The following is a 27390-nucleotide window of genomic DNA, read 5'->3' as shown; positions in this document are numbered from 1 at the left end:
AAAGTATCACAAACTGTTTTCATTACTGAAAAAATGTACTTTTATTTAAAAATAGGTGCGTATGGATGTAGTTGGTTGTCAGCCATGTTTGTAGTTCATTAACTCTAAGCCCTGAAACCAGAACAGCTACTCTGACAGCACAGTCTAACACAGCTCTTAATACAGTATTTGTCACAGCAGTTCACATATTTACATAACATATTTATAAAAATTACTCAAAGTCCACTCAAATTCATTTTTAACAATATTATGGAATTTTTTAATGAAGATTACACCAACAGGTCATATCCTCATCACATATCAGGGTTCAAAATTCATTTCTGAAATTGGGAGGGAAGGGGAGGAGGTATGAAATTGTCCTTAGTAAGGTCAAAAACCAATGTGAATATGTGAGGGGGTGTGAGTGAAACCTGTGATGGTCTGATACCCTAAACCAGGCTCTTTTTATGCAATGTGACCAGGACTACCAGGAAAGGCTCTTGCTCTCTGCTCCTCTGAATTGGAGTGAGTGCAAGAATAACTATGACTATTATTAGCTTCCCAGTGAACATGTCTGCTTTTCTAAATGTAAATTTCAAAAAGCCCATAAGAGACAGTAAAAGTGAAGTATGGGATAGTACACTTCAAAAAAAATGGTTTCTATGCACTTTACAGGATCAGGATTTTTTTCTCGTAGACCCAATGCTTTTCAAAGAACCATTTCATTTTGGGAAAGGTCCTATATATTGGAATTGATTATTTTGGCTTTGAAAAGGTTCCCAATATGTGGACAAAATACTAACAGATCTGCAATTAGTTTGTGTTATTGCCCTTTAAAAACCAGGAACCCTCAGGTATTTTATAAATCTATTATCATCTACTCATGGTTATTTGTGGAAGCTGTTATTGATCTAAATAAAGGTTCTTGCTATAACATTCATAATGATGTGTTTTCTGGGAACCAAAAATGGATCCCCTATAGCATCTCACTGAAAAACCGCTCTGGCACCTTTATTTTTAACAGTGTATGGAATGTCCTAATTTTTCTGCTGAAATATCCTTCTTTTCAGAGTTATATAGATGGTGGCCTTCTATAGATGATTTTCATAATGCTCAAGTTACCCTTGAGTATTGTTTATAATTTGTGTGTGTGTCACAGATTTTTTACTTCTCAGATTCACGTTTAAAAGCATTCAGCCCACTATAAACATTTTAAAGAACTGATGATTGTGTGTTTCTTCAAATTCCTCAACATAGCCATGAACTGGCAGCCTTTTGTTTTTCTCAAATAAAAAAGAACAAACCTGAACACAACTTCACTAAACAATCCAATCAGTTTTCTGAAATTCTGTATTAGAGCCATATGAAAATATACTTTAGCCTGTTTTTAGCTTTCAATTTAACAACAATTACTTTAGTTTTATACAGTGGGATGCAAAAGTTTGGGCAACCTTGTTAATAGTCATTATTTTCCTGTATAAATCGTTGGTTGTTACGATAAAAAATGTCAGTTAAATATATCATATAGGAGACACACACAGTGATATTTGAGAAGTGAAATGAATTTATTGGATTTACAGAAAGTGTGCAATAATTGTTCAAACAAAATCAGGCAGGTGCATTACTGTTAAATGACAACTTCGACTTGAAAAATACAAAACGTGTACTTTCAAAACTGTATGCCACTGTGACCTGATTTAACTAAAACACAAAGAGGCCACAGATTTAAAAGCAACAACAGCAGCAAAAAATCTGTCACAGATCGAAACGCTTGGAGGATGGCGACATCTTTCAGCTCTACTACAGTCAGTCTATTTGTTGTGGATATAAATATTGTAAGATCGCGCAATTAATCACGGAGAAACCAACTTGTTCTTTCTTTTTAGCTATCCATCCCTTTTTAAAACCGGCTTATCCTGAGCAGGGTCGCTAAGAATCTGGATCAAACATCAGGCGCAAGGCAAGAACGCCACCTGGACAACCACTGCTGGGTGAATACACTTAAATACAAGCACACACTTAAGCCAATTTAGTAATACCAGTCTACCCATACTATATGTCTTTGGACTGTGGAAAGAAACCCATGTAATGAATATGCAAATTCCCGATTGCGAATAAATCCTACACGGAACTCTCCCAGCTGAAAGCTGGCGGTTGCCTATTCACTTGGAAATGCGACTGTCGCTTTAATGTTCATATTCCAGTCTTGTATGTGCATTATATTTAATTCTGCAGTCAGCAATGTGATCCTCTGAACATCGCTATATACAGTTGCACACTCTTTCAGATGTCAAACAGGTCCTAAGAGAAAACATAAGCACGAAGAAAGCATCTGTGACGTGACCCCTGGTCTATCCTGGTTGCCGTGCCGACAGACAATCATGTTACCCAATTCCAAGCTCAACCCATACTCAAAACACTACTATCAAATTGTCGCTTCTCTTTATACCGACGCTTTAAACACGTGAATTTCCTACTAGACTGCTAAAAATAACCTGCATAAAAATGACGGAGGAGCACATGAAAATGTGAAAACTTTTAAATTCCGGTTTTCGCTCACCACTAAGGCTGACATGAATGAACCACCAATGATCAATCCAACCTGTTACGTCAAAACGGGTAGTGCTAGTGTATGTTGCACTAGAGATAGTCCTCCTTAGTTTTGAGGCTATACCATTGTGCCAAAGCAATAAAATCAGCTGACTTTATATGATTCACCCTGAAACCATCACCATTCCTAACATTTCGTTAAATTGTAAAGCTGCAAAAACAAAAAGGGACATTATATGCAAACTCACTAACCCACTTCCCTCTCCGGCAGTTCCCTTACGCTTTTCCCAGGCTCCAGTGTTTACTCAGGCCTCATGGGCCCAACGAAGGCGTGTCTGGGATTTGAGACCGACTATGTATATACACTAAACATGACAAGTAAACTTTCTGAAAGGTGACCCTCGTCATATTGTGTCCCAATACACCACTGCAGTATTACCACCAGTATGAGTGTTAGAATCACAATGTTTCTTCTTGCCAGTGGGCGAAGGATTAAAGAGGAAAGGAGACAGAGTTGAAAGAAAAAGATCGGACATATAGCATTAGATCTTACCTACAAGGTCTGTTGTGCCCCAGATGGAAGAAACGCAGAAGTGCACACAGTTAAATTCTAATCTTGGTGGTCGAGGTGTTTTTTTATAGTTAGAATTAAGACCCCGTTTAAGAATGCCACCCGAATTCCCCTTTCTCCCGGATCTTGCTCTAGTCCGTCACCTTGGTAGCCCGGATGAGGTTTTTCCCATTACCCATCAATCCTTGCTTCAACATAGTTGGCAGAATGGCAGCGTGAGGTGTGGAAAAATAGGTGCGTGCTTGTGGTACGGAGCGAACTTCGGACTGTTATGTTTTTATTACATACACGGAGCAAATATCAGTAATCAATGCAATGGTTAAAAAAGTTATCGAAAATAGTGATGTGCCAAACGAGCCGTTGTAATGGAATGGTCACCGTATGTTTTAAGACCAGAGTAGCGTGAATAAATAAACGTAGCGTTTGGTCCGGTATTGCACTCATTGTGATTTATGCAACGACTGTATGCCGCGAGTTTTTTAAACTTTTAAGATTAGTATTTAGGGTGTGAGAAAATTCCGGTGACAGAGGATAATTCACCATTGGCATTCCCAGTTATAAATTGAGTTGCAATGTTTTGTATGAGAAGTGGCTATTGCAAAATATATGTAATTTGAAATCGCACCATAGTGCCATTGTCGTGGGACCTCGCTGCATGATACAAAGATTTACAGAATCGTAAATCGATTATACTAATAACGGGGAAGTGGCACGCATTGCATTATTATACAAAATGTAAAAACCCCTAAGATCACTAGCCAATACAGTATTATTAAAAAGAAATGGATAAAGTGTTACTTACGTCTGGCTGAAACTGACATATTTATGTAGCAGAAAATAGTAATGAAAACTAATTTCCCTTACACTTGGGATCACATTTACACATCTACTTGTTTTCTAAAATTAGGTTTACAAAGCATGATACGTGCCTTTACATGTGCAACTATGCTCCTTAAGTACTCATATAACGGATGGGAATAACCGAGTTTATGTTTGCAAGGCACAAATGGCACAAATTTGCCATCTAGTGGATTATGTCGCTAATAGCAATATGCTTTGCATTTAATTCATTTTATTGCTGCTTTTCTTCCTGGCAAGCCAAATTAATATTTAGAGATATCTCAAAATGAATTTCAGATATCTTAAAGTGTAATTTACTTTTTAAGATATCTGAAGCTTATTTTGATATATCTTAAAATAATTTCCTTTACAGGATGTCACTGAGAAAATGAGACATTTTACAGGAAGTGATTTGAAATACAGTATATTGAAAGGTATTTGAGGTATCTTGAAATATGCAGAAGCCTATTTTAGGATATCTGGTAATGCATTTTAGATACAGTATCTCAAAATGTACAGTGTATTATTTCAAAATATCTTGAAATCTATTTGAGATATCTTAAAATGCATTTTAAGATACCTTAAAAAGCATTTTGAGATATCCCTAAATATTAATTTGGCTTGCCATATTTCTCATTTTATTTTTCCAGTCTTACACAGAAGAGATTCAAAACTTTAGGTTTTAGACTCATATGCCCATATAGGATTTTCTATAAAACACATAAAATTACATGTAAAAGTTAACTAAAAGAAATAGAGGATTGTTATCCTTATCAAATATTCACACTTTTCCTCTGTTTTTCTTATATGATTTCCGGTTTTATTCCCCGAGATGTGCACTGTTAAGTTCCTAACTATAAATTAGCTATGTGTAAAACACACATGATAAATCGAAGTTTACTTAGTTTTGTTCTGTCTTTCTGTTATAAAGAGGCATATACTTAAGAATTATATTTCTTCTAAAGAAATTCCCAAAGAAATGTTATGCTTTTGGGGCTAGCTTTTAAAAGATTTTGGAAGATATCTTCTCTACTAGACTGTTAAAAGGGTATGTCTGATTTACAGGTTTCTCTGTGCCTGCGCACTTCGATGCATATGGTGTTTGTTGTCCCACAGCTCACTTCTGAGAACCTGTGTATGCAAGATATCATTAAATGTTTTAAAGATAACTCTAAGTGATAATTGTGCTTGCCACAGTGACCCAGTAGCTAAAGCAACTTTTGTTTTTTAGGGTGTGTTTGCGAGCCAAGGACAACCATTCATGACCCAGTGGTTGAAATACACTACTTTAAACTGCGTGTTTGATACAAACAGACACACACACACACTTTGGCAAGCCAAATTATCATTTAGAGGTGTCTTTAAAATTTTTATAGATATCTTGAAAACATTTAAAGATATCTTTAAATATTTCAAGATATCTCTAAATATTTCAAGATCCTGATTCGTCATAGTGATTGACAGCACTGTGTGAAATGTAACCACTTCTTCATTTCTGACTGCACAATTTTCTTTAAGGCAAATCATTCCCACCAACCACTTTTCTAATTGTGCTTGCTTTACCAAGATGGAACCAGGGACTGGTTCCGATGGAAATAAAGATTGATAAACACTGGTCTAAAGCAGCCCCATAGCAGGGCTGTAACAACTGAAACCTTAAAGGAAGGGTTCTCGCAAGTTTAACTTTATATTACATATGGAAAGAGAAACTTATAAAAACTGAACATTCATCCAACTCACCAATTATTATTTTCACAATATGTGTTCTAGTTCATTTGCTTTCTTTACTCAAACTTCAAGGTAATAAGTTGATGTATTTTTTTTTTATCATTTCCTGTTGTATCAATGGATGGAGTGTCCTCAGAGAGATTGTGATGGGCACAAATGGAGGAAGATTGCTCATTGTGATTCTTTGTACATGTGTCTCTCTTGGTTTGGTTGCACCTTTACTACATTTAGAGGGTTTAAGGTTTCACATGTATAAAGTAGGTTTGCTGAGCGTTAATGACCAGTTAAGCAAGACTAACACCCTGATTTATGTACAGTCTCTCCTGCTTGTGTACCTCACTGTCCTTTAGCAAGTTTGAACTCAGAGTGCACCCACACACCAGTCAATTAAGAGTTGTCTTACATTAATGTGGTGTAGAATATCCATTTGGGGTAGTGGCACCTTGAGTAGAGAGTCACCCTCACCCTTGTTGTAGTCCACCCTCAGTCTGCTGCAAAGAGAAGAATTGAACGTATGCTGTGCTGACACAGAGAGCAGGGACCTAGTGTCTGGTATTGGGACATAAAAAAAGGAGTGGACCTTTTGACATCAGTTTCTTAGGAGCTCATAGGCTCAAAACATTTGTTTATAATTGGTGCATAAGTTAATCTAGCAATATTGGGAACTACTATATACCCCAGCCAGGTTTTGTGTTTATCGCATGGGGCATCAGAGGTCACAACAAAAAAAGTGTGGACATTTTTAAAAAACTACAAAAAACAGAAATAAGTAAATAATCTGAGGTAATAAACCTTGGGATGATATTAGATTTAGAACTTAATTTGAAATCTCATACAGTGGTACCTCAGTATACGTCCACTTTGGAATAAGTCCAACTTGGTATACTTCCTGTTTGGACATGAAAAATTTGGCTTGGTATACGACCTTTGTTTGGAATACGACTCGTGTGCTACCCTTGTTTACCTCTCTTGAGACAAAGCCACGACTGCCCATGGGCGTCAGTATGGCAGTTGCTAGCATTCAGTAAACAACCCACGTGCTACCTGTTGTATATGATTGTTCAATGATGCTTTTGTCCATTGCTTTATGTTCGGGTGTTGATTGCTATGGTCTACGTCTTTTGAGACGTATGACTGCCGAAGGGAGAGGTGTGGTTTAGAAGGCACGCTGTATGGAGAGTTGGTTAAACATGGTTAAAAATAAACAGCATTCGAAACGTGATTCTGAGTGTGTCGCTGCTTCAATCTACAGAACACTACACTACCCTTGTTTACCTCTCTCTCGAGACAAAGCCACGACTGCCCACGAGCGTCAGTACGTCAGTTGCTAGCATTCAGTGAACAACTCGCGCTATAACTCTCTGTGAATTTTCACGGGAGTTTGTGTTTTTTCGCGTAAATTTGAATAGATTGTTGAAAAGTATGAAGGTGGCATGTGTATCCGGGACATGGCTGCTGTATACCATATGCCGAGAATGACAGTATCTACGATTGTGAAAAACAAAGACGTTATTAAGAAGTAAATTGAGGTTAAATTTTCATTTATTTCATCTAATTGCTTTTGTATTTATGTATTTTAGTATTAAGCAGTATTTAAATTATTTTATACACCCCCATCAATGTATAATATGCCAATAACAATAGGATTTTTTTTCATGGGAACGGATTCATCATTTTCCCTTTATTTCTTATGGAAAAAATTTGTTTGATGTATGTCCTGTTTGGTATAAGTCAAAGGATCTGGAACAGATTAAGGACATATACCGAGGTACCACTGTATTAATTATATTACCAGAATTGCATTTTTTCATTCAGGAAATATAGATTAAGTTTGGTCCTTTATATCTCTAGCGGAGGCAAAAAATTTGATACGTACTGTAAAATGATCAGACTCGACACACTTAAAAAGGTTTGGGGCAGCCACCCATATATTATTCCTGGCTGCAGTGGGTTTGGATTTAAACAGAAGTATCTCTGTTGGAGTCCAGACATGAACTGATGAGGGTTTGTAAAGATGGCGGTTTTAAGTAGTCAGACTGGAAGTGACGTAGGGGAACCAGAAGTGACCGTCTTCAGATGAGGTTTAATGTACCCCACCACCCCCTGGCCTGGCATGGAATTACCTTTGCTTGGTCCATACAACGTTTTCCTACTTGCATGTGCGTGACAGTACCTTTGCCTTTAGCTGCTTAACATGTTCATGCAGAACAATCATCCTACACTAATACACTTCCTCGAACATCTAACATTAACCTGGAGCCTCTGCAACTCTTAGGTAAAAATGCTAGGCACTGCACCATTAGATCATCCTGCTTCAAAATATTACCCAAAGTAAAAAAAAAATTGTTATGTGTGTGTGTGATTGAGCCTTGCAAATACCTGATGTTAGATCCATCTTGGTAGCCCCCTGTGAGCATAAATTGGACAAATGCAAGTTAACACCCATGTTCTAGCGGTGTCTGTGTGTTCCTCCGGGTACTCCGGTTTCCTCCCACAGTCCAAAGACATGCAGGTTAGGTGCATTTGTGATACTAAATTGTCCCTAGTGTGTACTTGGTGTGTGTGTGTGTGTGTGTACACGCCCTGAGGTTTGCTGGCGCCCTGCCCGTGGTTTGTTTCCTGCCTTGCGCCCTTTGTTGGCTGGGATTGGCTCCAGCAGACCCCTGCAACCCTGTAGTTAGGATATAGCAGGTTGAACAATGGATGGATGGATATTACTGTTTAGTATAATAAAAATGATAATGAAAAGAAGAAGAAGATTGAATTTAGGACATCAAAATCTAAATTGAAGGCGTTGCAGTTTTTTTGCAAATAACAAAGCTAATGAGCAAATACAGCCATGTGTTTTCATAAATTGGTAGTTCAGGCCATACATGCTGGTTGCTGAAATTCCTACCTCCTTTGGCTGTGTTTTTGTTTTTTTTCATTCTAATCACTGAATGAATTTGAAGCTGTGGTGTCTACTTGAGCTTGACAAATCTGCAAACTGCCTAACTGCACCTTCAAAGGAAGCAGGGCACATTTTTACTTTTACTTTAAGTTTGAAAAAACTATCACTCACAGACAACTAACAGGAGATCTGTGGCTGACAGTCAATTAGGTTTAATTAAATCCACAGAATAAGTTATTGGAAAGTGGTAAGATTTTGGTATGTGCTCTCAGTTCCAATAAAATCTGCAGTATATGCCTTCTGATGGTAAGATTCCGAGAGTTGCAACGAGGAGTACTTGAACACCGGCATGAATCAATGTTCTTTTCCAAGCAGACACTATGACTTCAAGGTTTTAATGTATATACCAGCAACTATGCATGCTGTCATGCACACTATGCACAAAGATATATGTGCTCAAAATATTTTTGAAAAATAGTTTTAGTTTTCATTTTTGAATGAATATTCTTGCCATTAGTTTTTAACACTTGTATCTTTTATCTCTAAAACAGACAGTAATCCACCACAAGCCATCCGCATATATTCATCCAGTCAATGGCTGCTGGTGACAGAGGGTGGGTGTTCACACAGCATTTGTGGTGACAAAGCAAACTGAATAAAGGCAAATAAAGCATGTGAAATAGAAATCAATTTACTGTGCCGCCTTTCTTTGCGCTTGTTGTATATCAAGATGTAATTAAAACGCCTAAAATCGGAATGAGCTGGTCAACAAAACCTTTAGCGTATGGACAGAAAAATCACGAGTGAGTAACGTTTCAGTTTATTTCTCAGGTGTCTGCGATTTGCTGACAATAGTTCACCTGCCACTTCACACAGGAGAAATTCTTTCTGAAAATAAAACAACATTGATCGAGACGCTGACTAGGTCATCATACAAGATCAGCATATTGTTACTGATCAATCACTTTAGCTTTAAAAAAAGTTGTTTAACAACAAAGCGATACAAACCTTGTAAAATTCCTGAGTTGGCAATGTCTCTAGTGAACTACAGGTAGGTAGGGGAAGAGAGTCTGCCAACTGGTGAAAAACCAAACGTGCAAATGTGTTTTTGTATTTATTCTGTATTTATTAATTTATCTTTGTTTTAGTTTATATTCACAGCTCAAAATACCTGATATTGTGCAAATAATCCAGTAGAAGAATTATGTTTTACATAAAACTAAAAATACACAATGAAGGAAAACTACAACTAAACTGAATTTCCAAGTAAGTTCAGAAAAAAGTATAGAAATAAAAACTAATATTAAAAGGCAAAACTATAATAACTTTGGTCTGAAGACAAAGTTTGGTTCTGATATAAGATTACATGGTTTTGGAAGAAGGTTTGGTTTTAAACAGGAAATCAGAAGTTGGGGGGAGTACAGTTATGAAATTGTGTTTAGAGTTTTGGGAAATTGAGCTTATTTTCAAAGAATGTGTCTAAGCAATGGAGAAAAACTGCAATAGATGGTTATTTATTCATTTGTTGTTAGCTGTGACAATTTAAGTTGTAAAAATAAATATTCTTCCAATGTTCCTATAGCTTTTTAAGGATATCCCCATACATATATATTAATAAACAAACCTTTATATAAAAAATAGATATTATTGTTACTTTATTTATTTTTGATACAAAAATAGCATTAAAAAAAGTGTGCATTAGTGTAGGAAAGATAGAGAACAAGGAGTGCATTGCACAATATGGCTAATTTTATTACTAGGTCATAAATACTCATATTTAGCAGATACAGTATGGAAGGAAGCAGAATATTATGAACCTGTCTCTTCTATACAGGCTTTACTTTGTGCACCTGTTGTTACTAATTGTTAATTCATCAGGAAATCTGTGGTTGTTTTTAATCCAAAATATGGTAACAAAGTAGAAGGCAATTTAAAGCCAACATTTTTTGTTGTTTTCCTCTATGTACAATAATCATTGATTCCAGCCATCCCTTGCATATGGCTCAGTACTGCAAAAGTTGATCAACTTTGAGTTTTAGCAAGATCATAGCCAAATAATTCAACAACCTCCATATGTGCTTTGCACTAGAAGGATTCCCAACAGAATGGCAACAACAGGAAGTGGACATCACCATGGGATGTCCAATCTCATCAAGTCTCTTTGTGGCTGCCTTTAGAGTAGTCCTCATTGGAGCCAGACAGGCCCTAATTTACCATCAGGAGAGAAGCCCCCTTCTGTCAGAAGTGATGTGGATTATGTCACAAGCATGAATGAATGATTGAATGAAGATCAAGCCATTCAAATCGCAAAAGCTTTCTTTTAGAAAAGAGTCCAAAAAAACTATGTGTTTTGTAGGAAGTGCAAAAACTGTTTGCAAAATAGCCCATCCAACACCTTGGGAAACAGTACTCAACAGGCTTCCCTGACAAACCCTTGAGGAGATTGGCACAGAAAATGCTCTCAGGCTGCTTGGCAAGCATCTATCAGAGCCACCTTCCTGGGAAGTATAAAGTGTGGTGGTACCAGTTCACAACATACCAAAAAGTGATGTGGCCACTGAAGGGATGTGAAATCCCCATATCAGCAGTCAGCAGAATGGACAGCATTGGATTGGGGCTCTATGGGAAGAATGAGCTGCAGCTTCTGGTAAAATTCATCAGCATCAAATACAAGCAAGAAAATGCCTGCCCCATGCTAGAGCTTAGGAAATCAAATTGGTATTGGGACAGCCTGTGCAGAGTTATTTTAAAGCCACAAAGTAAGCAAAGTAAGAACATAGTTACGGAGGAGATCATGAGAGTGGAACAAGAGTTCTACATTGTCAAAACCGAGTTGCAGAGCTGCCAGGGAACCCTGAGGAGGTGGAAAACCATCATAAGCAGATGAGTTAGCTGGGCAGACATCTGGAAAACCTTGCAAGCAAGGGTCAGCTTCCTCATAAGATATGATACCTTACATTGCTACTGGAACCTCTGCCAGTGGCTTGGAAGTGAAGACAACTGCCACTTTAGATGCCATAAAGCACAAGTACAAGCCATTTGTTAAGCCAGTGGGGGGATGTAGGGGAGATTGCAGCAAGAAAACCAACATCCCTTCTTACCCCTAGCAAAGCAGGAGAAATTTGCTCAGACCTTGGGAGGTAACTGTTTTTTTCAACTGAGATCACAAAACTACCCACGGGCCAGAAATTGCGATATGGTCGACAGCTGCAAAATATGTCCTTGTTACTGACCTAGCCATAGTCTGGGTGTAGGAAATGCCAGTGGTGTATGAGTGTAAAAGATCAAAGTACTCAGATCTGGTAGCAGAATGCCAAGAAGGTGGTTGGAATTTAAGCAGTTTCCAGGTGAAAATTCTATGCAGGGGTTTTGTGAGCACAGCAACCATTGAACTTCTATGTGGTGCTGGCATGAGTGGGTCAGAATTATGAAAGACTGCAAGAGAGCTAGCACCGAAGGCAGAGAAATGAATGTACTAGTTGTGGTTGGGAGGAAGGACAGAGTTTCGGAGTAAACACACCATTAAAGTAGCTGCATGGAATGGTGGGAAGATTGAGCCACTGATACTGGGAGATGTACTGGGCAAGGGGGGTATATGAGTGAACAAAGGCTATCAGATTATGACCCTGCAGCTGACCTATGGGAACTGGTGGAGGTGCAGCAGTCAGGCAGGAATGCCTTTATTTGTCCTCAGATTAGTTTGTAGTTTCTACTTCCAGTATTCCATAATTTATTTCCAAATGTACTGTCGGTGTGAAGGGGCAAATGGGCAGATGAGTCTGTAGGAAATGTTGGGGGACCAACTGGGCCACCCCATTTAATACAAGAATCCAAGAAATAGAACTAAAACAGGCATGTGCTAGTACAATTACAGAGAACTGACACACAGTTTTCGGTAGCCTTCTTGGCTACTCTTTTTTCAATGCTCTGTTGAGCTGATCACTATGAGGTACATCCATCATAATGGAGGTCTGCTTCTCAACTGAAGCTGCTCCTCCAGGGGTTGTCAGTTTTCAAAGAGTATGCCAGGAAATAGAGGTTCCTGGAGCATTGTCAGCAGGGCTCAATTGCCCTCAATGGCTGTTTTCTTGGTACTGTAAAGAGAAAAAAAGTGATGACGTAGTTAGAGTGGTACTGTACGCATTACCAGACTCTGATGGTACTCAGATGCCCATGCGTGACTCGTCAGACTAAATAGAAAAGGAATAAATAGCAATATATTGAGATTCTGAATTGTGTACGTGTATTTATGAAGAAATATTTATTGCAGATTCAGTGTTTGCTGTGAAATATGCTGCAAAGAACGTTATTGTAGTTTTTGTTTTCAGGTTCTAATTGAGTTGTAATAAACCTGCCCTCCATAGAACCTATACCTGAGATTTGACAGAAGACACTGTAAAAATAATTTTCTTTTAAGTATTTCATTGCATGTGAACTTGGATGAAAGTGTATTTATATTACCTGTCAAAAGTATTTAATCAAGCGCAATATCACTTTTATTTCATCCAATCCTTGCTTTTAAAATATATCCTTAATAAAGACAGAAAAAGATACTGACACACAAAGTTTCAGGTATTTTGAGAGCAAGAGTTAATTAATGTTATTTTGATCACCACTTTGCAAATAAAAGTCACTTTAGATATTACCTGTATTAAATATCAAAGTTATTTCAAGATGCCTCTGTTGTTTGAAGTAGAGGTGTTCCTCCTAAAATGTTTGACGATACAGTGTATTACAGTTCCACAAAACTCCTGACTTGCTAGAGCACATTATTGACACCGATGCCCATACTATTCTTTTCCTGCATCCCTTGGATGAATTCGGAACTGTTCACCATTCAGTGCTAAGTTTCTTAATAACTATCTTTTCTAGAATTTTACTTAAGAAAGGCAGGTTAGAAATTGGTCTAAATTTGTCTTTCTTGAGCAGGGGTTTAACAACTGCAGTCTTTAGACATTCAGGGAAGACCCCCTGTCTAATAATGAGTTCAGTATGTCAAGTTCATTATCAATAAGGACATCAGAGCTTGTTGGTACTGGGTCAAGGATGCAGGTGGAGGGTTGTGTGTAGTTCTGGTTGATCTATTCTATTAAAAGAGCAGGCTGGGAATTAAATTGATTAACTTTGAGGGGTTGTACTATGTTATTCTAATATCATTTATTTTGTGTTTAAAAAATATGGCAAAAGTTTCACAAGTTTTACTAGCAGTTTTATGGAGGTGTTTCACTCAGTGAGCTGGGTTCAAAACATGATCAATAATTGAAAATAAAACTCTTGTATTACTAGCATTATAATTTATAATTTTAGACAAATGGGCTTGCCTCTCAAGGTGGACTCCTTTATTATATTCATTAATTTTGCCTTCGATATTTCATAGAGGACTATCAGTTTAGTTTTTCCTCCATTTATGCTATGCTGTACTAGATGTTATCTTTAAATCAGACACTCTTTAAGTCTTCTGTGGTATGATAGTGCTGGAGAATTTCTTAACTGTTTTTTCTGGGGCCACTATATCTACTGCAGCTCTTCCTTTAGCATTACTGTAAAATTTTCCACCTTACTATTAACACTATTTGCACAATTGATGTTAGCACTAAAACCCGACTGATTGTTTAGAATATTAACAAACACTGAAATGCAGATGTATCAAAATAATGTTTTTAAAAATACGCCGTTTATTAGTTGTAGTTATCAGTAATTCTACATAGAATAATAAGCAAAAATGGTGGAAATACGAACATGCACACCCTGCTTCATGTCGACTTTTAAACCTTGTGAAATTATTAAATCCAATGTGTGTCCTCTGTTACATGTGGGATGGCTGACATGCTGACTGAGATCAAAAGACTGCAATATGTTCAGGAATCCTCTTGCTTTTGGTTTTCCACATGAAAATTAAAGTCACCTACAATTAGGAACCTGTCATAGTTTGTTGTTCTTATAGATACTAAATCTGAGAAATCCCCAATAAATGCTGCATTATATTTTGAAGACCTATAAATGGTTAGTATGACAGACTGGGAGACTCCTTGAATAACAATGGCTATATACTGTACTTAAAAGAGATGGAATTACCAAATCAAGTACTTTTGCCATTTAATTGGCACGAGTAAATATTCGCTAAACTGCCTCCTTTCTTCTGCTAGTGAACCAAATGAGCAAACCTGTAATTCGGAGGTGCTCCTTCAGTTAAAACTGCAGCGCAATCTGAGCCGAGTCATGTTTCATTTGTGAGAGAGAGTCTATTTTCCTATCACTTATAAGATCATTAATTTAAAAGGCCTTCCTAGTTAATGTTCTAATATTTAGCAGAGCCATATTTAAGGTTTGTCCACGTTTTTAGTTAGTCTATGGTTACTTATTCTTTTTTTATTTTTTTATTTTTATTAATTTTATTACAATCCATACAAAGCAATCAAGTTTTTACAAAAAGAAGAACTGAGTTAAGAACAGATCGATCCCCACCCCTGAATGGTTACTTATTCTAGTGCTAATACAGTGCATATCTAAAATCAAATAAACACCACATGCGGTCCTTTTGGTTTTTCTCTATGCTTCTCTATCAGTTGTTCCTCTCCTTAGCATAAAACCTCCCTTGTGCAAGTCTCTTCCTTAAGCATTCTCTCTATAAGTCTTTCCCAAAATTTCACTGAGTAAAACATTGGCTTTATCACTCTATAGTTTCCACAGTCCTGAATATCACCCTTCTCATTATAAACTGGTAAAATCAAACTGCTCCTCCACTCCTCTTCTGTTCACAGATCTCCTACATTAGATTCCACAACACATCTACTCTCTCTCCTCCTAAACTCTTCCACACTTCTGCTGTTATTTTATCTAATCATGCAGCTTTTCCATTATTCATTCTTTTCAGTGCCTCCTTTATTTTGCTCCCTCCTTATTCTTAGTACTAACACTTCATTTGGGACTTCCTCACCAAATAACACCATTGGATTTTCTACATTCAACAGCTTTTCAAAGTATCTCTTCCATCTGTACTTAATCCTATCATACTCACTTAAGACCATTCTTCACTCATTTTTCATCTGCTATATCTGACTAAAATCCTTCCCTGCCTTGTTCCTATCCTTTGCTATTCTAAAAAGCATTCTCTTTCCCTCTTTTTCTCTACTTTTTCCATATACCACTTCCACAGCTTGTGCCTTGCTTTTGCCACTGCCTTCTTTGCCTTCTTCTTTATCTGCCTAAACATGGCTCTTACCTTCCTCCCTCCCTGGTTGATAACATGTCTTCTTTGTCTCTTTTTAAGACTTTATCACATCCTGCACATCTCTATTCCACCACTATGTCTCTTTGTCCCCAGTTGGGCTCCCTCCTGCCATCTTACCTAACACCTCTTCACCTACTCTTAACAACATTTATTTATATAGTACATTTTCAAACAACAATGTAGCAAAGTGTTTTACAAGATGGCAAATAGAAAATTACAAGAAAAGAAAAAAAAATTAGATTAGGCAATAATATTAAAGAACAAAAATAAAAGGTAAGGTTAGATGGCCAAAAGGTCTGAAAAAAATCCAGTTAGGCTGGAGAAAAAATCTGCAGGGGTTCCAATACCAAAAGTCCCCCCAATGGGCATTCTTCTTCACACAGATGTTCTAAATCAAACCTCTTAGTTTTCATGCTTCATATGATAGGAATTTGATGAAGTTGGTCTCATGGACAGTTTAAATCAGGTGGTGGTTCAGACTATTAGGGATACATCTAAAATGTTGCTATGAAAAAGCCATACTAAAATAATGAGTTTTTAGCAGTTTTTTAAAAAATGTTCCACAGTATTAGCCTGGCAAATTTCTATTGGTAAAGTATTCAAGATTTCATGTGCATAAAAGCAAAAAGCTGCCTCACCACTTCTTTTGAAGATCTAAGGTTAGAACTGGGAATATAGGGGACAGGCATTCTAAAATATAGGATGAAGCAAGATTGTTTTAAGGCTTTAAAAACCATCAGTAGTATTTTAAAGTAAATTTTGAATGACATGGGTAACCAATGTAATGACGCTAAAACTATTTGAATGTGCTCAAATGGTCTTTTTCTAGTTATGATTCTGGCTGCTGCATTCTGTGCTAATTTCAAGCAATTGATGTCTTAATACAAATTTGCTGTTCTCTTCCATAATTCCTCCACACTCTCAAATGACTGCACTGCATTTAAAGCTTTCTCCCTAAACCCATTCTTAAGCCCTTCCACTTTTAATCTCCATCACTTCATCCTTGGTGCTGCTTGCTCTGCTTTTATTCTCCTGATGATTCTGATCTCCCAGTCCATCACCAGCACTTTATACTGCACTCTCACACATCACCCAGTTATGGCCCTTTTTATCTCTTTCATAACTCTAAACATATACCTGCAAGCAGATCTGGACATTCTGTATATTCATTGTGACCTAATTATCTCCAGAACCCCAACACAACACATTAAAGCCAAACATTTTAAAGCCAAAAACCTTCAAAACTGTAGGGTTGCACTGCAGAGGGCCAGAAAACTGCTTCAGCATTTATTAGCAATTATTAGTAAAAAGCAAAATACTCTACAATAAGAGTTTTGTTGTAAAGTTGTGCTTCTGTAACCCACAACATTAATGCCAAATAGGCCAATTATGCCAGCTAGTGATAACACGTTGAGCACTAGGACTCTACTACTTAAGCAATATTTCTTTTCCAAAGCAGGTTCTTTCTCAGGTTCCACACAATGAAACTGTGGATTTCCCATATACAATCTTATAAAAAACAACAAAATATTAAAATAAAAAAGACTAGCAAAAATTTCCAACATGATATGAGGCTGATGCTGTTACAGTTACTCCTTTCTCTTCAAAGCTAGCACCAGGCCCACCAATCTGTGAAAAGAAAACATTTAATTTAGGAGTTGGAAAGAGCCCACATACCAAAGGAACCATCCACCAATATCCGTGGTCAGGTTCCTACTTCACAAGGCAATTAGATTAGTGTAGAAACTACCAGATAGGTTTCACTATAAATTCCCTTCCAGCCAGGTTTCACTTCATTTCTCTCCTCCACCTTTCTCCATGGCAAAACACAAAGACTCCAAGCATCTTGAATTTCCGATACACAGTTCACTTTGCCAGCCAGAATCCTTTTATCAGTTTACAGAAAATCATCAAATAATGTCTCCAAGTTTGTATAATTTTCAAATTGAACAAAAATATAAAATCTTAATGATTAAAACAAATGAAAACTATAGACAGTATTACTAAAAAAAAGAACAAAATCTCAAACACCCCAGTAGCACTTCCCTTTCTGTATACTTACCACTCACAACAGCCTCATCTTTTGTTTTCTTTCTCCTGTGTCCTCTTGCTTAGCTGTTATTTATTGTCCTGAACTAACTTCATCTTGGAGAAATCAAGAATCAACCCATCAGTTAACCAATTAAATGAAAATATCAGATAAAGGAAAAAACACATGAAACTCATGAAATACATCAGTTAAACCTTTGTGTATAAAAGAAAAAAATCTAATTTAAACAAATAAAACAAACATAACTAATCTTATATTAGTTAACAATTCAACCAATAATTGACAAATGTGATTTATTTAAATTTAACACAAATATCAAAATGGTAACATCTCCATATTGTTTTTTGCAGAAAAGGCGAGAGTTTTACTATTGCTCTTTTACTAGTTTCTCACCAAGCTCTGTAGATCATTTCTTGAAGGCTGGTGAGAAGTCGAATCAATTTAAGATGCGTCACCAAAACATTTGAAAGTAGCAGATTAAAACAGGGACCCAATGAGAAGTAGTATCCACCCATCCATTATCCAACCCGCTGTATCCTAACTACAGGGTCACGGGGGGTCTGCCAGAGCCAATCCTAGCCAACACAGGGCGCAAGACAGGAAACAAACCCCGAGCAGGGCGCCAGCCCACCACAGGACACACACACACACACACACACACTAGGGACAATTTAGGATCACCAATTCACCTAACCTACATGTCTTTGGACTGTGGGAGGAAACTGGAGCACCCGGAGGAAACCCACGCAGACACGGGGAGAACATGCAAACTCCACACAGGGAGCACTCGGGGAGCAAACCCAGGTCCCCTTACTGCAAGGTAGCAGCGCTTGAGAAGTAGTAGTGCAAATTAAATAATGAAATAATGACGGCATGTAAAATATCAGAGTAGTAAATCTATACTAATAAAAGGCAAAGCCCTCACTGACTGACTCATTCACTCACTCACTGACTCACTCATCACTAATTCTCCAACTTCCCTGCGCTAACCGAAACCGATGTACGTACTTATTTCGGTGGTATGACGCTACTGTTGGCCACCATATTAAACTTTCCAACGTCACTAATTCTCCAACTTCCCGTGTGGGTCGAAGGCTGACCCCATCTTCACGAAATTTGGTAGGCGGCTTCCCTGCGCTAACCGAAACCGATGTACGTACTTATTTTGGTGGTATGACGCAACTGTCGGCCGCCATATTGAACTTTCCAATGTCATTAATTCTCCAAATTCCCGTGTAGGTAAAAGGCTGAAATTTTCCAGGCTCATTCCTTACAGCTTACTTACAACAGTTAAGCAGGTTTCATTTCGAAATTCTACGCGTAACGGTCATAACGGTTGACAACGTCCGCCATGCTGAACTGTCTTATTTATGGCCCCATCTTCACGAAATTTGGTAGGCGGCTTCCCTGCGCTAACCGAAACCAATGTAAATACTTATTTCGGTAGTAAAATGCCACTGTTGGCCACCATATTGAACTTTTCAATGGTCTTTGTTACTTATGGGCCCATCTTCAAGAAATTTGGTTCCCAACGCTAACTGAATCCTACTTACATACATATATACATCCATAGCCTGCAGCTCGGTCACCGTGTGAGGTGGCGTTGGGTCCCCCATCCCAACGCCTCCCACGTTATTGGCTGCCTGCCTATATAAGGCTGTTCGTCGCTCCGGTCTCTACATTCCCTTCCTTGATTCACCACGGAATTCACGTCTCCCTGCTGATAACTACAGCCTATTTATTTAATTCACGGCTTCTCCGCTGTTTTATTGTTCGTTTATTATGATTATAGTTATTGTGTAGGTATTTTAGACTTACTTTACATTGTTCAGGTACCCATTTCCTTTATCATTCCAACCGTACCCCCATTAACATGTCAATCGAGGTGATCACCATCGATCAAAGAACTGTCACTTACCGAGTGGTTTCCATGCCTGGAGATGGCACCTGCCTTTTCTACTCTCTTTGTTACATATTGCAGGCTCACTCTTGATATCCAGAGGAATATTGTGTCTTATGTATTGAATGACTGGGACATGTTCAAGGTGTGGACTGATGACGGTACAGGAGATAATTATACTACACAGGAGCACTATAAGAGTGAAATGCTTAAGCCCTTCACCTATGGTTCTGCATGTGAGTTGATGGCTGCTGCTGAATTGTTCGGTTGTCGCTTTCAAGTGTACCGAAATTGCCAAATATTTTACACCTTTCGAGAACTGCCAGTGCCTCTTAAACATCTTAGATTAACAGGTGACGATTTCAGTAGTGGACACTTTGATGTTTATGAATGTTTAAACTCTCAAAAGCTGGATGTGAAGTTATCGATGAAACCGGTTGTATGCTTACAATGCTTGACAGATGCCGAATGTCACTTCAACACAAGTCCTGCAAATACTGTCGTAATTGAAACAAACCATGAAACTCAAACCCATTATGACAGCAGCAATCCAAGCTGTGAGATTTCAGACAAGATTACTGTTCACATGGCCAACTGTATGTTGCATGCTCAAGAGAAAGCTCAGCGCACAGCTTGGTCATATTACAACCGGAGGGCCGAACTGACAATGTGGTATACAAAGAGATCCTTAACAAATAACTATTGGTATATTTTCCCTCAGTTTAAAAAGGATTAATTTTCTTCTTAATAAAAATTTTAAGGCAGTACTTCGCCACTGCAAAGCGCGGGTATTTTGCTATATTTTAATAAATGAAGCACACCCAAAATGTAAAAGAAAATTAAAGCCTAATTTTCTTGATGCAAAGCTGAAGGGCATCAACAAATAATACAATTTAAACACTGCAGTGATGAAATTGTTGACAGTTGCAACAAACTATTAAAAGTGTATAAAGAAATTCCAGTATGGAAGAAGGGAGATGTTGCAAAGGCAATTGTTTGGTGACCGTGTGATTTGAGTTCCAGTGATGGAAGTGGAAATTTGCCAATCCTGGAATGCCAATCCTGCCACCAACCACAAATTTTCCCTGCATGTTGGAGGACCATTTGAACGAATGGATGCAGCTTAATGTCATACCAAGAACTAATTAAAAGGATAAACAAAAATTAGATTCTTTTTTTCTTTTGTTCAGAAACCCCCCAAAATAACTTTCTTTTAATAGCTTTACGATAAAAAAACCTTAAAATATAAAGAGCAAGTAATAAATGTAAGTACTGTACTTTTTCTTTGCTTTACAAAACAAGTCGGCAAAGCAACTTATTTCTCATGTTCAACCTTCTTTCAGTTTCAAGTTTTATCAGTTTGTTTAGAGATTAATTTACCAGTTCTCTAGCAAAACACCACAGAACAATTGCAACTTTTAATGTAGGGATCCGACTTTCATTCACAACAGTGCAACTTCATTAAAACTGCGTTTTCATAACAGCAACCTACAAATCTCAATTCAATTTTGTAATGCATAATATTAATCCTTATGAACAGTTACATTTTTAACCCAACCAAGTCATGTTTTAGGTCAAAATATATGCAAAATCCTTGTGCTTGTCCAAATCTTCTTTTCTCTTCTCCGTTTGCAACTGAAGCTGCACAGCAGTTATTTGCATGTTAATGAGTGCTTCCGGTACTGCAGTTTATTTAAAAGTTGCTTACAGCCCAATATTTATTTTAAAACAAGATGCACTCTGAGACAATCAGGTCGACATAATTGGTGTACATAATTCTTTAAATTGTACACCTTGGTTTCCACCTCTCAATCCTTCAAGCCTTTTCCTTATCTCTCACATATCTGTAAATATTTTTCTCTGTGAACTCTGAAAACAATAACTTAACAAAAATCAAATGTCACACTTCTTCTGTTTTTCTTTTTTTTTTTCAAATTTTATTAATTTTATTGCAATCATTCCATACAAATCAATCAATTTTTACAAAAAGTAGGATTAAGAACAAGTCGACCCCCACCCATGAGAGAGAGCAAGGCCAACGGAGTAAAACTTAAAGCTTGTAAACATACCTAAATTGATGAGTTTGATAAGCCAATAGAGATGAATGGAGAAGAAAAAGAAATACAGAAATAATTGCTTCCTCTGTGCTTTAAGAGCTTATTCTAAAATATTACTGATTAGATCCTGCTATGTTTTGAAAAAAATCTGTACAAATCCTCTAACTGAATATTTGATTTTTTCCAATTTCAAATAGTATAAAACTATTTCCCGGTCAGTTTCCCACTGACTTAAAAGAGGAGAAATTAGGATTCTTCCAGTTTAGCAAAATAAGTCTGTGTGCCAAAAGTGTAGTGAATGCAATCACAGTTTGTTTGTCTTTCTCCACTTTAAACCCATCTGGAAGAACCCCAAACATAGTTGTTAATGGGTTAGGAGGGATTGTGAGACCAAGGCTATCTGAAAGGTAATTAAAAATTTTGGTCCAGAATGATGTTAATTTGGTGCAGGCCCAAAAACATGTGACCCAGTGAGGCTGGGACTTGATTGCAGTGTTCGCAGGTTGGATCCTTCTTCTGTTTTTCTTTGTTCTGAATTTGGTATTCATTTTTTTCTTTCTACAGTATATTACACTACAGTACTGAAGAAGGCAGTTTACGTGAGGCACAGGACCAGGATTTAGTTCTATGGGTGTCCATGTGAGTTTTCATACACTAGTAACTATTGCGATAAAGAAGCTTGTATTTGCTGTTCATATTCCCTTTTCTATTTTTTGGCTTGAGTAGTAAAATAATAAATAAAAAACATAATAAGCTGAACTTCTGTTGTTCAAAGAAAGTGAACAGGCATGTTAAATAATCCAATGATATAATCAGAAAATGTATAAATATGTAAAATGGAAATGATCAGACCAAGGTTTCCACATACTGCAAGAATTATTCTTGTAAAAATTACAAGTTGAGCCATATTAACAGCAAATGAACTGTAGAATTTGGAGAAAGGTATATTTTCATACAATGGGCAAGTCAATTCTATATATATTTTTAAGATTTTTGCTATTTCAGTTTTCTAAAAATATCCTAAAGCTGTGGAGTTTGGTACCAGTATCACATGCTGTTTCACCACATGTATTTATAAAGGTGATGACTCAAAGAAAAACAAAGAGACTCTGAGGAATATACTCTTTTGACAATTCTGCTCTGCACATCTAATATGTACCTTCTGGAATAAAGTGAAAATTAGTTTGAGAATATTTATCACTAAGGTGCCTAAACTAGTAATTATTAGGATATTCGGCCCTGAGCCCCCACATCCCTGAACTGAACATCAGAGTATGTCACATCATTACCATAACGTACACCTCCCTGCTGTACACTTTGGACCTCATCTTAGCACTCAATGTGTTTCCTTTAGGTTGTCAAAACTGTCTAGTAAATAGAATTAGAACCCTAAAAAGTATAATATACATTACTATCTTTTTAAATTAAAACATATGTTTACAGTATATAACACACTTCCATTTATCAGATGGGAATGTGGCATTTCTAACAATTGTGTAGGCAGCACAAAAACTTACAATGGAGAATTCAAAAACACCATGAAATCTCTTCATATTTACAGTATGTTACAGCATTATATAATATGTATAATTTTGTAGCACTTAGTGGTGATTGCCAGTGCTGACTGAAAGGATTCTTGCTCATATGACTGCTCTTTATGGTAGCACATTAACCTTAGAAGAACAACTCACTTTAGCCAGGCAAAGCTGGAGATCATTCCACTTTACCAGAGTTGCGCTTTTTATAGAATCCTTTGCAAGTGGCACAGAAACTGCTCATTTGAATGATGGGATACCAGTTCATACTGCTGACAACTCAATGATAAAACCACGTGATGCAACACAGAGCTTCATTACAGTATTTACAATATATACATATTTATACATTTCTAGTGGGAAAGGTAGGAAATTGCGAAGGAAAAACAATTCTAACAGTAGTAACACAAATGGAAAATGGAAATTCTAAACTACTAGACAATGACCTCCAGCATAGTAATGGAGCCATCCTAACCAGATGCTTCCAGTGTTGTCTTTTTTGTGCGGCACATGTTACCTGAGTAAGGAATTCCCCAAAATTTTCCTTTTACCGTTCATCTGTATCACCATTTGCCCACTGATCAGGAGAACAGCCTAGGAGACATCCAGTTTTTGTGATTGTAAAGTAAATGTGATGCTGGTAAATAGTGATGAGCGAACATTGTCCAGTATGCTTTGTCATGAGTTCCACGAAATCACAAAAATGTTCGCAATATTTGCCGAACTTGTTAAACTGCATTAAAGTCAATTGGAAAAGACTAACTGAACTAGATTTGAATAGATTTTAATGGTGCAGTCATCTTTAAAGTGTCCCTGAGTGCCTAGGGAAACGTCTGCCAACTACACCGGACTGATGACCTGAGCTGTGCGGCAGCAGTGACAGCCACTGCACCACTGTGCTTCTGTGATATCAAAGAAGAAAGTATGTAGTCAGAGACCTGCAATCATAGATTTTATTAAAACTAATCAGAAATGCCGAAATCATAGTCAAAAGTCAGAAAAAATGGTGTTGTTATTTTAAAGACAAAAAATTCAAATTGGCATGTCATGGCTTGTTCTGTTTTTTTGCAGTTGTGCTGAAGGCTCTCCAAACTGTGCTGATGCTTTGCACTTTTTATTCTTTCAAAAAGATAGAAACATGTTGTAAATACTAATAAACCTTTCATTATTATTATTATTATTTCATATAGTTTCCTGTGTTTGGGAGTGGTGTCAGGCTCCTTCAAAGTTTGTTTTTTATCTGCACGTGGCTAATTATTATGCATTCATTACGCACCTACCTCCTTCTCTTATATTGATGTAGCATTCAAAGATTGATCTGCACATTGGCGAAAAACCTTGACCAAACATTCTAGTTAATGACTGATAGCATTCAATTTATCAACTTTAGATACAGTTTTAGCATGGTTCTGGTAACAGCTTGTATTTGCTTAATGGCTTTAAACATTTCTCAATCAGACGGTTTTACTGTTTAGCGTTTGATAATGTTGGGCTCATTTAAAACCATCTTCACAGTTGCTCACAAACCCTGTTGACGGTTGCCAATTCAAAGATGTCAACCGCAACTGATAAAGTAGGTGGGCATACCCTATGCAGCAGTCTAACCAAGCACTTTGGATACTTGCCAATTGACACAATTAACATTTTATAATCATAACTGTTATTTATAATACATTACAACTTCACAAGCAACGATAACTCATTATTTATATGTTATGTTTCATTATAAGTGACAACCACTGCACAACCGTGCCTCCGTGAGATCAAAGAAGAAAGAACACAGAGATGTACAATCACATTTTTCATCAAAACAAAGCAGAAATGCCACAATCACAGTCAAAAGTCAGAGAAAATATGTAGGTCTTTTAAAGGCAGAAAATTCAAAGTGGTATATCATGATGGAAACCGCTGGCTTGTTCTGTCTTTTGAAGTCACACTAAAGATACTCTAAACTGTCTGTGCTGATGCTTCACACATTTTATTCTATCAAAAAGATAGAAACGTCTTGTAAATTGTAATAAATCTTTCATTAGTATTATTATTTCAAAGAGACTCCTCTATTGGGGGGAACATCAGGCTCCTTCAAGGTTTGCTTACACTCTTGCCGCGCCGTGTGGCTATTTATTATCCATGTATAAGGCACGCACCGCCTTCTGTTATGTTGATGTGGAACCCGAAGATTGACCTGCACATTTGGCAACAAGCAGAGATAACTCATCCCACAGAGTTTGTAATGCAAATGATCAGCATTATATACCCGGGGGGCGGTCCCATCAAAGTTGACTGAAGACATTGCACTGACCTTGCAAAGTATCATGGGGTGCTGGTATTAAAAAAAAAAATTCTCCTAATCCAGCCAAATTATCAGTAAATAATTTGACAAACAAGGGTGAATGCAGCAAATTTGCTGCGAATAATGGTTTGGTGAAATTCGCTGATTAACGCAATTCATAACACAGACTCACCTGTGCAAAAGACACTAAAACAATCAGAACGTTTTTCACGTGTGTCAAAACATACAAAGTCAGTCAATCACTTCAACAGTGTGACCAATGAATAAAAACCTTTCAGCACTGGTTTAAGATTTAGGCACATTTTTTTTTATACTTTTATCAAAATCTTAACTGACTTTGAAAGAGTACTGCAAAAAATGTAGGCCTAATGTAGAGTAAAACATGATTGGACACAAACATGAAATGTGAAAGATTTATTTGATACTTTACATAATATAATTGTTGAAACTGAGAAAAGCAAAATGATACATGTAAGCATCAGAAAACAGAAAAAAATATACAAACTTAGAATATTGCATCCACTACCATATAGTACAATAAAGTCACACTTCATATAAGTCTATATGCATATAAATCTAAAATTAATATAGAGTGCAAAATATTAAATGTCAATGGTTTAAATAGTCCCATTTACCACTAGGAGGTTATCTACTTCCTCACATGTGAAGATCTCAGAAAAATGTGAGTTTACGGCGTCTGCTATTTCACTGTCTGTATTTTTTACTTCCCCTTTACTATTCCTGATGCATTTCACTTCTTCCTTGACTGTCCTTTTACTACTAAAATAATGAAAGAATTTTCTTTGGGTCATCATTTATCCTGTCTGCTATATTCATGTCTAACTGCCCTTTAAGCCTTCCCAATATCCTTCTTAATGGTTGTCCTCATGTTCTCATATGCCCTACGATTCACATTGGAGTTATTAGTCTTATATGCCTTATACAGCTGTTTTTTTCCTTTCAAGCTTCTTTTTCAATTCTTTATTAACCCACTGCAATTTTTAAAATGTGCTGCTAATTAGTGATTTTACTTAAATGGTAAAACTAAAACATTTAAGCCATAAATTAAAGAACTTCCTTGAGTTGTTTTACTTCTTCTGGCCCCTTAAGCTCCTGTAATAGTCTCCTATTCTTCTTAATTTCTTACTGTCTTGTTTGCTTTTATAGCTGTTTGTGCCTGATTGCTGCCTTAATGCTAGCTGCCTGCCTTTTTCTTTATCACTGTTGTTTTTTTTCCCCATAAGGAATCATCATTTCTGTTACTTATAATTATTAATCCCAATGACGGCAGTTCCTTACTTACAGAGGTGTCGGTGTCAGCTACTGCTCTGCCTCGCAGACTCAAGTTAAAGGGACAAAAGAGCTTTACAAATTTCCACATGGTTTCTTAGTGGCAACCAAAACACAAAGGTTTTAGGGGAAAAATATATTTTTTGATTAACTTACACCACAGAACATAAAACTCTAAGCGGCTTCTCTTACATTCACAAGGATGGCATCATCAGTACATCTTTTTTATAAATTGCGGTGCTGCATAGGAAGTGATTGGCATTTGAAGAGTGTTGGTCACCAGTGAACAAGTTGTCTAATTATGTGGGTTACCCATAAAGAACAGATCCTTTTTTTCCTGAATATCATGATTGCAACATTTTAGTTGGCATATAAGTTTAGGCATGTGAGTTTTTCGTGATGAAAAGATATAAGAAGGTTTCCAGCAAAATGGCTTTATTTTATAAAAAATCTGCTTCACTCACCAAATAAACCTA

The 27390-nt window shown here is 37.0% G+C and overlaps 1 protein-coding gene and 1 long non-coding RNA gene across 6 annotated transcripts in view; one reads left to right on the top strand and one right to left on the bottom strand.

Annotated features, from left to right (window-relative positions):
- The window catches only part of lats1 (large tumor suppressor kinase 1), a 64169-nt gene extending 60942 nt beyond the window's left edge, over positions 1-3227 (bottom strand). For both annotated transcript variants that reach the window (XM_039747508.1, XM_039747509.1), the window contains exon 1: positions 3083-3227. The gene's annotated coding sequence lies outside the window, so the exon portion shown is untranslated. The remainder of the gene's footprint in view (positions 1-3082) is intronic.
- Positions 3228-3256: 29 nt separating this feature from the next.
- The window catches only part of LOC120525322, a 130228-nt gene continuing 106094 nt past the window's right edge, over positions 3257-27390 (top strand). For 2 of the 4 annotated variants that reach the window (XR_005632934.1, XR_005632935.1), the window contains exons 1-2: positions 3262-3334; positions 22361-22435. This is a non-coding gene — a long non-coding RNA (uncharacterized LOC120525322). Of the gene's footprint in view, positions 3335-22360; positions 22436-27390 lie in introns of all 4 variants that reach the window. The other 2 variants (XR_005632933.1, XR_005632932.1) reach the window with 2 other exon arrangements.

This window comes from Polypterus senegalus, chromosome 3 (assembly GCF_016835505.1).
Source record: "Polypterus senegalus isolate Bchr_013 chromosome 3, ASM1683550v1, whole genome shotgun sequence".
Classification (NCBI taxonomy): domain Eukaryota; kingdom Metazoa; phylum Chordata; class Cladistia; order Polypteriformes; family Polypteridae; genus Polypterus; species Polypterus senegalus.
Note: the sequence above shows the minus strand (reverse complement) of the source record. Positions and strands in the feature narration are given on the sequence as shown.